The following is a 9,053-nucleotide window of genomic DNA, read 5'->3' as shown; positions in this document are numbered from 1 at the left end:
CTCTCTCTCTCCTCTCTCTCTCTCTCTCGCTCTGTCTCTCTCTGTCTCTCTCTCTCTCCCTCTCTCTGTGTCTCTGTCTCTCCCTCCCTCTCCCCTCTCTCTCTGTCTCTCTCTCTCTTTCTCTCTCTCTCTCGCTCTGTCTCTCTCTCTCTCTCTCTCTCTCTCCTCTCTCTGTCTCTCTCTCTCTCTGTCTCTCTCTCTCTCTCTCTCTCTCTCTCTCTCTCTCTCTCAGTGGTCTCTCTCTCTCAGTGTCTCTCTCTCTCTCTCTCTCTCTCTCAGTGTCTCTCTCCCTCCTCTCGCTCTGTCTCTCTCTCTCTCTCTCTCTCTCTCAGTGTCTCTCTCTCTCGCTCTGTCTCTCTCTCTCTCAGAGTCTCTCTCTCTCTCTCTCTCTCTCTCTCTCTCTCTCTCTCTCTCTCTCTCGCTCTGTCTCTCTCTTCTCTCTCTCTCTCTCTCTCTCTCTCTCTCTCTCTCTCTCTCTCTCTCTCTCTCAGTGTCTCTCTCTCTCTCTCTCTCTCTCTCTCTCTCTCTCTCTCTCTCTCTCTCTCTCACTACTGTATGTTCTCTGATAAATGAAAAAGGCAAAAAAAAGCACAATTATTATCATTATAGCACAAGTACAGTCTTTCATAACGTACCAACATGTGAAGTCATACTGCACTAATTGGCCATTAAGTACTTGTTTGCAGCTACTTATCTGTCCTGTGCCGTTTTTCTCACTGCGAAACAGCCTCAAGTCTTTACTACTTTATTAAATCCTGCTCATGTGAATTTATTGCCAGCATCCAAGTAAATATCCAATTTCCACCAGGTTTCTTTTTCTTACAACGATAAATCTGAATTACCTGTCCACTGCTGCTGAATGTGAATGTTATTTCATGTCATGGCCATTTTTAAATCATTTAACTTGAATACATGAAAGAAGATGAACACACACTGGTTTGTAATATTCCTTGAAGTTACCACCTGTAAGCAAGACGATTATCCTTGAAAAAGGCAAAATATTAAGAATTATTATTATTATATTGTATTATTATTCCAATATGTGATACAGTATTTATTGATATATATATATATTATTATCCAAGAACCTCCAATCCTCTCCTACTCTGCCTCTCTACCTGTATATGGGACCTTAACTAGACTATAGGATTTAAAATAATAATGCTATGCTAATGTAAAATATTAATAATGATAGTAAAACATAAATAAATGAAAAGTTAACCTAGAATGGGGGCTGAGGCTCTCTGTCAGACAGTAACACATTTCTAGGAGAAGAAGGAAATACTTCTTTAACACTGATCTCTGCTGATTTCACTAATGATTATAAGTCACTGTGTTGTTATTATTTTCATACCTGGTGGTTAGAAACACTGGAAGATGGTATTCCTTCTTGCTTTTATCCCAGTTGGCTACAATGCTGTGTAAAACCTGACAACCTACTTTATGGTCAGGAGGTAGTGTAGTCGTCTTAGTAACGCGAGTCGCACAGCAGAACTTGTGAAGGGTTAAATAGCATGAAACCAATATGAAGAGATTTCACTGTATCATGGCCCAGACTCCTGAGAAGTGACCAGATTCATTTATTATATGTTACCACCACAAAGGGCCAGAGTACATCTCATTTTTGTTCCTAGATTGACAATAAAAAGTAATAATTATCACACAAATAGTTGTACATCACCTGCACATCAAGCACAAAACAGTTCTACCAATGGAATTTGTAAAAAATAAAATAATTATGATGGTTCTGGTTATTTGGGATTGATATGAAGAGAGAAGAGGGAGAAAGGAAAAGAGGAAGGAAGGAAGGAAGGAAGGACAGAGGAAAGGAAGGAAGGAAGGGAGGGAGGGAGGAAGAAGGAAGGAAAGGAGGAAGGAAGAGAAGAAGAAGGAAGGTAGGAGGGAAGGGGAAAGGAAAAGAGGGAGGGAGGAAGGAAAGAAGGGGGGAGGGAGGAAAGAGAGAAGGAGAGAGGAAGGAAGAAATGAAAAGTGGAAGGAAGCTGTGGTTTGGGTTAAAATGATCACTGGAGACAAGTTTTCAAATTCCTTTAAAGATATGGAACCTTTGTTGTCATGGCAACAGTGAACACCACGATTAACTGACATGAGTCGATTAGAGTTTCTAAATGTCGGTTTCGGTTATTTTTCGATTAATTTCCCAGCCCTAACTCATATACATAAATACCTGCAAGAAAATAATGATGATGGTTCTGGTTCTTCATTATAACATCGTACAAGCAGTGTGAAATGATTCACTACTTGCTTTTTAAACTTGACCTGAATGAGCTCCATGATTTCTTTCTAATCTTGTATAAATGTTAAGCATCTTCAGTTAAAATGTTAATAAAGTCAGACGTGGTTTTAAAGAAACACCTTGAAGTTATATGACATGACTCGACATTTTAAGTCACAGTTCAAACAGATATTCATTCACTGCTGTAAATACTCATCATGATTATAAGGTTTAAAGAAAAGGCTAAACTGTGTCAAACTCATTTTCATTCAAGGGCCACATACAGTCCAATTTGATCTCATGTGAGCTGGATCATTAAAAAGATGGAGGGAAAGAAGGAAGGAAGGAAATAAGAAGGGAAGGAAGGAAAGACAGGCAAAAGGAAGGAGGGAAGAAAGGTGGGAAAGAGAGATGGAAGGATTGACAGACAGAAGGACAGAAGGAAAGAAGGAAGAAAGGAAGGAAGGACAGATGGAAGGAAGGAATGGAGGAAGGAAGAAAGGAAGGAAGGGCAGATGGAAGGAAGGACAGAAGGAATAAAGGAAGGAAGGACAGAAGGAGGAAAGGAAGGAAGGACAGATGGAAGGGAGGAAGGAAGGAAGGAAAGACAGGCAAAAGGAAGGAGGGAAGAAAGGTAGGAAAGAGCTAGTGAAGGACGGACAGACAGAAGGAAGGAAGGAAGGACAGATGGAAGGAAGGAATGGAGGAAGGAAGGAAGGGCAGATGGAAGGAAGGAAGGAAGGACAGATAGAAGGAAGGAAGGGAGGAAGGAAGGAATGAAGAATGGAAAAAAGGAAGGTAGGGAGGAAGGACAGATGGAAGGAAGAAAAGAAAAAAGGAAGGTAGGAAGTACAGATGGAAGGACGGAAGGAAGAAAAGAAGGAAGGGCAGATGGAAGGAAGGACAGAAGGAAGAAAGGAAGGAAGGACAGATGGAAGGAAGGAAAGAAGAAAGACAGGAAGGACAGATGGAAGGAAGGAATGGAGGAAGGAAGGAAGGGCAGATGGAAGGAAGGACGGACAGAAGGAAGAAAGGAAGGTAGGGAGGAAGGATGGATGGAAGGAAGAAAGGAAAAAAGGAAGGTAGGAAGGACAGATGGATGGAAGGAAGAAAGGAAAAAAGGAAGGTAAGAAGGACAGATGGATGGAAGGAAGAAAGGAAAAAAGGAAGGTAAGAAGGACAGATGGAAGGAAGAAAGGAAATAAAGGAAGGTAGGAAGGACAGATGGAAGGAAGGAAAAGAACACAAGATGGCAAGTCACACCCCTCGGCTAAAGTCTCCTTTTAAAGTCTTTGAATGCTTTCTATTCTCCGCCATGTCTCTCACCCACGTCAACGCTCTTCTTCTTAACTGTTTTTTTGTTGCTCTTCTGGGTTTTGAAGCTGTTTTGATTTGGCAGACTAATTCAGTCAGTCCTGAAATCAATGTTTCATTTTCTAACTTAACCTTTCATCCCCAAATACTGCTGCTCTTTTATTTCTTTAAGCATTCCAAACAAAAGCTGCTTTGGTTCATTACTATTGCTCACACCGACTCTCTCTCTCTCTCTCTCTCTCTCTCTCTCTCTCTCTCTCTCTCTCTCTCTCTCTCTCTCTCTCTCTCTCTCTCTCTCTCTCTCTCTCTCTCTCTCTCTCTCTCTCTCTCTCTCTCTCTCTCTCTCTCTCTCTCTCTGCCTTTATATTTCCATTTCCCATCTCCTCTCTTTTCATGGCTGAATCTATGAAGGTTTATTCATAACTCAAGGCAATTGTTTCTCTCAATGTGTTTTAAGCCCTCTGCAGTACTGGTGCCACTCCCTCAGGATACCCACCGCCGCTACCGCTCCTGCTGCTCCCACTGCTGCTTCTGTGGCTCTGCAGTGAGTTTTATCCTCTTTTCTCTCCAACAAATGGGCCGCTGGTCATCTTCAGTATATTCTACATACATTCTACCTGACTGAAACTTCATCCTCTCTGCTCCAAAAGTCCCTCAAGTCCTCTGACTCATGGGGAGAGTCATGCATATATAGCTGATGGTTATTACTAATTTACAATTTCACAACAATAATTTATTCTTCATCCATGTTTGGAGGCCTCCGATGGCTGTTAGCTTCCATCTCTCTGCTTTTTCTCCATATCTGACTTCATGTGGGTGAATCACTCCCATCGCTAATTATGTTTACTTTGTTATTGTCTGGTATATTGTTTTATTATAGTCTCCTTATCTTCTCTCATAATTAAATCATTCTCAGCAAGAATGCTTTTAATCTACTTCGAGGGATCCTGTCATATCTCCTATAAGGGCCGACACTTAGGAGGACTCCTCACATCATCTGAGATTAATCGCCAATATCTGTGTGATGCTTATCATCACATTTAACGTTGCTGTTCACTTCCTATTGATCACTCCTTATTGTAAATGAAGCTTTGGTGTAAGTCCAATAAGGAAGATTGCTGTAATGCAATCCATTTCAACTATTACACTCAATTTGTTCTGAAATTGCATTTTCTAGTTCTTAATTGAAAATTTGGCATAAAAAAATACATAAATTAAAACAATCTTACCAACAGCGCACCAACTCTACACTAGTTACATGTAATCCATTACAGTTACTTAAAATATAGTTACTTATGAAAATATTGATGATTACAAAGGAGGTTACATCTGAAGTCAAACCTTTAACATTTTACTCAGGAGGGTTTTAACTCATTTTTTAATATTTAACATGTTACTGAAAACATATATTGCTGTTTTTAATACTTTGAAAACAATATTTTTTAATATTTTGTATATAAATCTTACTTTATAAGAAATGATCTCCCGTATAAATCAGTATTGGTTAGACAATTAGAAAAAAGTAATGAAAAGTGATCAACAAAGGGGGCAGCAGCCTAAGCAGGGAAGCCCAGACTTCCCTCTCCCCAGCCACTTCGTCCAGCTCTTCCCGGGGGATCCCGAGGCGTTTGCAGGCCAGCCAAGAGACATAGTCTCTCCAGCGTGTCCTGGGTCTTCCTCGGGGTCTCCTACCTATTACTTTGATTAAGTAATTGAAATAGTTACATTACTTATTACATTTTAAATAGAGTAACTAGTAATCTGAAGCCCCTTTACAGTATTACTCATATGTTTTGTCTGAATATGTAGCACCTGCATCAACTGTGTATATATATATATAAACAAACTGATCACTAGCCCTGAAAATACTCTAAGTAGTACATTACTCACCACACACACTGAAATAAGTTACGCAGGTGGCATTTTATTTGCTTCATTAGTAGATAGTAGAAATATACACACACACTTATACATAATCAGTGTTGAAATCTGTGCACCTAACTACTTTCAGTTTCTAAATTTAAATTAGCAATGCTCGCCGTCTGCCAGCAAGAGGAACGCAGACTCCATGCAGGCTTCTGCAAACCCGGCAACAGCCTTGTGATGTAAATCAAACTCAAAAGGAAAACACTAATTAATGGTAAACTAAGTTTCAGGCATCAAAACTAATGAAGATATTCACAACTTGTCGGGTGCCAAGAAGGAGGCAGGGGAGAGAGGAACATGTTCTGGGATAGAGAGGGGAAGAAAGAGATGCAAGGAGAGAGGGAGGTAAAGATGGAACGGGAAAAAAGAGAGAGGTAATGGGAGAGAAATAATAATAAAAAAAATACTACAGGGGAGAAGAACTGTACATCAGAGGAAACAGGAAAACAGGAAGGAAGTGAGAGTAAAAGTAGGCGTTTAGGGAAAAAGAGAAAGGAGGAGATGGAGGCTAGAAGAAAGGAATGAAAAGGAGCAGCAGCGAAGGGAAGAGAAGGAAAAGCGATGAAGAGGGAAGAGATGAGAAAGAGGTATTTCGGGAGGTGTGAGAAGAGAACACATCATCCCGGGGGCTCTGTGTCTTTCCAGCCCTTTAATGTCTTTAATTAAAGCCAACAGTATTATCTCCGCGCTCCCTTGGAGTGCCATTAGCAAAGCAACACTCAGCTACACAGCCTGCTAATAGAGGAGGGGAAGGGAGTGCGGTAAAACCCCTAATGATGGAAAGAAACAGCGTGAGAGGGATGGACAGATGGGGGGGAGGAGGGAGGAGAGGGTGGGGGGATTATTGAGGGAGCAAGGAACACTGGAGGTCAGGACAGACGGGGCGAGAGGAGTTATTAAGGGTGAAGGAACGCTGGAGGCTGGGACGGACAGAGGGACACATGGGATGAGGATGATAGAACCGGAAGAATGGGGCGGATGGATGAGGAGGAAGGAAGCAGAGGAAGAGGAGGGAGGGAGAGACGGAGAGAGGGAGGGATAGAGGATTTGAGAGATCTCAACTTCAAAAGGCCAAAGCTGGAGAGGAGACAGGCTGCCGTGGAGAAAGAATTATGGAGCTAAACGTGTGGGCTGACTGATACATGATCACATTATGCCGCCAGCTTGTTTAATCAGTCTGACTTCCCCCGGTCCCTGGCCACTGGGACGGACTCTCACATGCTACAGAGAGAGGAGGGGGGTTGGGGGGGGGGAAGGCATGGCAACCGTGGCCTGGGCATCGGGCTGGAAAAGAGGGACAGTGTGCGTGGAGTGTTTGTTTGTGACAAGTAAAGACAAAGCGATGTCCCTTCAGATTTAACAGCGGAGGCGTTTGTCTGTGGATGTTTCCATTAAATTGTTGCACAAGTTACACATTTGTGACAAAGTGTGACAATAATAGAACGCAGAGTAGTTTGTGTTTTTCTATTAGTCACCACTCTGAATATATTTGCATATATAATTCATTTCTGATTACTATGATGGCATTTGTGTGTTTTCTGAAGAGGCCATATCCTGCACATTTTTATTCTGGGGCTCTACTGGAATATCTTTGCATGATTTACAGTTAAAAAAACCTCCTTATTTATCTTATACTGTCCCTTTATGCAGCCCATCAGCTCAGCTTCTGTCTCAAACAGGCCATTTTAACTCCTGTCTCTTTAAGGACTCCCAATGAGGCCGCTCTGCTTTGATTGGCCAGCTTCCAGAAGCTTCTGCTAGCTCTGGAGGCTACATAAATATATATAGCAGTAGTAGGATTTCACCTCTTTTTCTTGCTTTTTAACTCAAAATTCCCACTTCTCAAACACATCTGTGCGTGTTTGAACCTAAATCTGATCAGAAATGTGTGACTGGACAACGAGAACAACCACTGGAACGAACTTCAGCAACAAAAGCTGAGGAGCAGAGGAGGAGGAAGTAGAGGTAACATTGCGAACAAAGGCTGTGTTCGAAACCACATGCTACATACTATATACTTCTATACTACATACTATACAGTAAACGACCAGATAGTAAGCAGACCGTTTACACTGTAGTAAACTACACGATAACCCACAATGTATTTCGTTCCTACCCGAGATCCACAATGTGACGCTAATTTGTCCAAATAACACCTGTTTAAAGTTTTGTTCCTGTGAATTTGGAGCCACTCAAGTTAGCCGTAGCGAGTAACGCACTTCCTGTCATTCTCACAAAATCAAACACCTGTTACCTTTTATTATTAAGAAAACCATAACGATAGAATTGGTGCTTTTATTTTGAAAACAGGAAGCGAACATACCCTCAGTGGTGATCTGTGACGTTTATATTTTGGGTTTTTTTCAGAATTTGCATTGCATCTTGGGTAATGTGAGTGTGAGTAGTAGTGTTGCATCTTGGGTAATGTGAGTGTGAGTAGTCAGCTCTTGATGCATACTCTGTATTTCTGGAGAATCTAGTAAACTTCTCACATACTCTAAATCACATACTACGCATATGTTGAAACACACTACATACTTCAAATGACGTCAGAGTTAGTACGAGTAGTAGGAAAGTATGAGATTTAGAACAGACCCCAAGTGTTCAGAGCAGGCCGATGCTGCAGGCTTTTGAATTTCAAGCTGTATTTTTTTTACATATATTCACCATAGGTAGTGATTTGGGACACATCCCTAGTTTACTTGTTTTTCTGATGGAGGCATATAACAAAAGCAGCACGACATGAATGTTTTGTCTGCTGTAGAAAAAGAAGAAACAGGTTTATTTTGAAAATTTGCTCCGATCAGTCTTCACTACGTCTTTTTCAACAAGCCAGTGAAGTTTTCCACATAAGCCAAATGTAAACCTTTTGCAATATTCCAGGTTATCAAATGTTCACTCAGGTTTTTATCTGCAAATTGAACATGTGACTAAATCTAGTTTATGAGCTGTGAGCAGTAACAACAAAGAGGAGTTTTTGCCTTCTGAGATGTAGAACTAACTAGATGTCTAAGATGTCTAACTTATTAGAAAAGACAAATCTGGCAGTACAATACAGTGCAATGTTTTACAAACTTGCATCACACTGCTTACATCAGGTTTTAAACTTTTACATTGTGAGAGTCGAGATGAGACAGAGCAACAGCAGCATATTTCTTTTTTAGTTTTTTTTTGATACGCAGGTTTAAAAAAAACAACAAAGCAAAACCAGAAACCTCTGACAACTTGACTTTATATGAAATAGTAAGATGAAGCTTTAGAAAACACTTTGATTAAAAGATTCTTAGCTCCTAATTACACTAAACAATGTATGTAGCTGCTTAGAGTCCCTTCACACATCGTCTCAACTTTAATTCTGGTGCTATATTTAAATAGCTGTCGCATCAACATCTGTTCGCCATCAAAATGTTCGCTCGGGGAGATGTAAGGATGGTGGAAGTGTTGCAACCAAGGCGAGACGGAAACAGTACAAAGGAGTCATAAACAATGTGTAGCTCACAAAAAAAAACAAAAAACCGAACCACATTTTTATCATAGCAGAAATACGGGAGGTGAAATAAAGAAAAAGCTTGTTGGTGGT

Source organism: Scomber japonicus, chromosome 15 (genome assembly GCF_027409825.1).
Source record: "Scomber japonicus isolate fScoJap1 chromosome 15, fScoJap1.pri, whole genome shotgun sequence".
Taxonomy (NCBI): Eukaryota; Metazoa; Chordata; class Actinopteri; order Scombriformes; family Scombridae; genus Scomber; species Scomber japonicus.
This window is presented reverse-complemented; position numbering follows the sequence as displayed.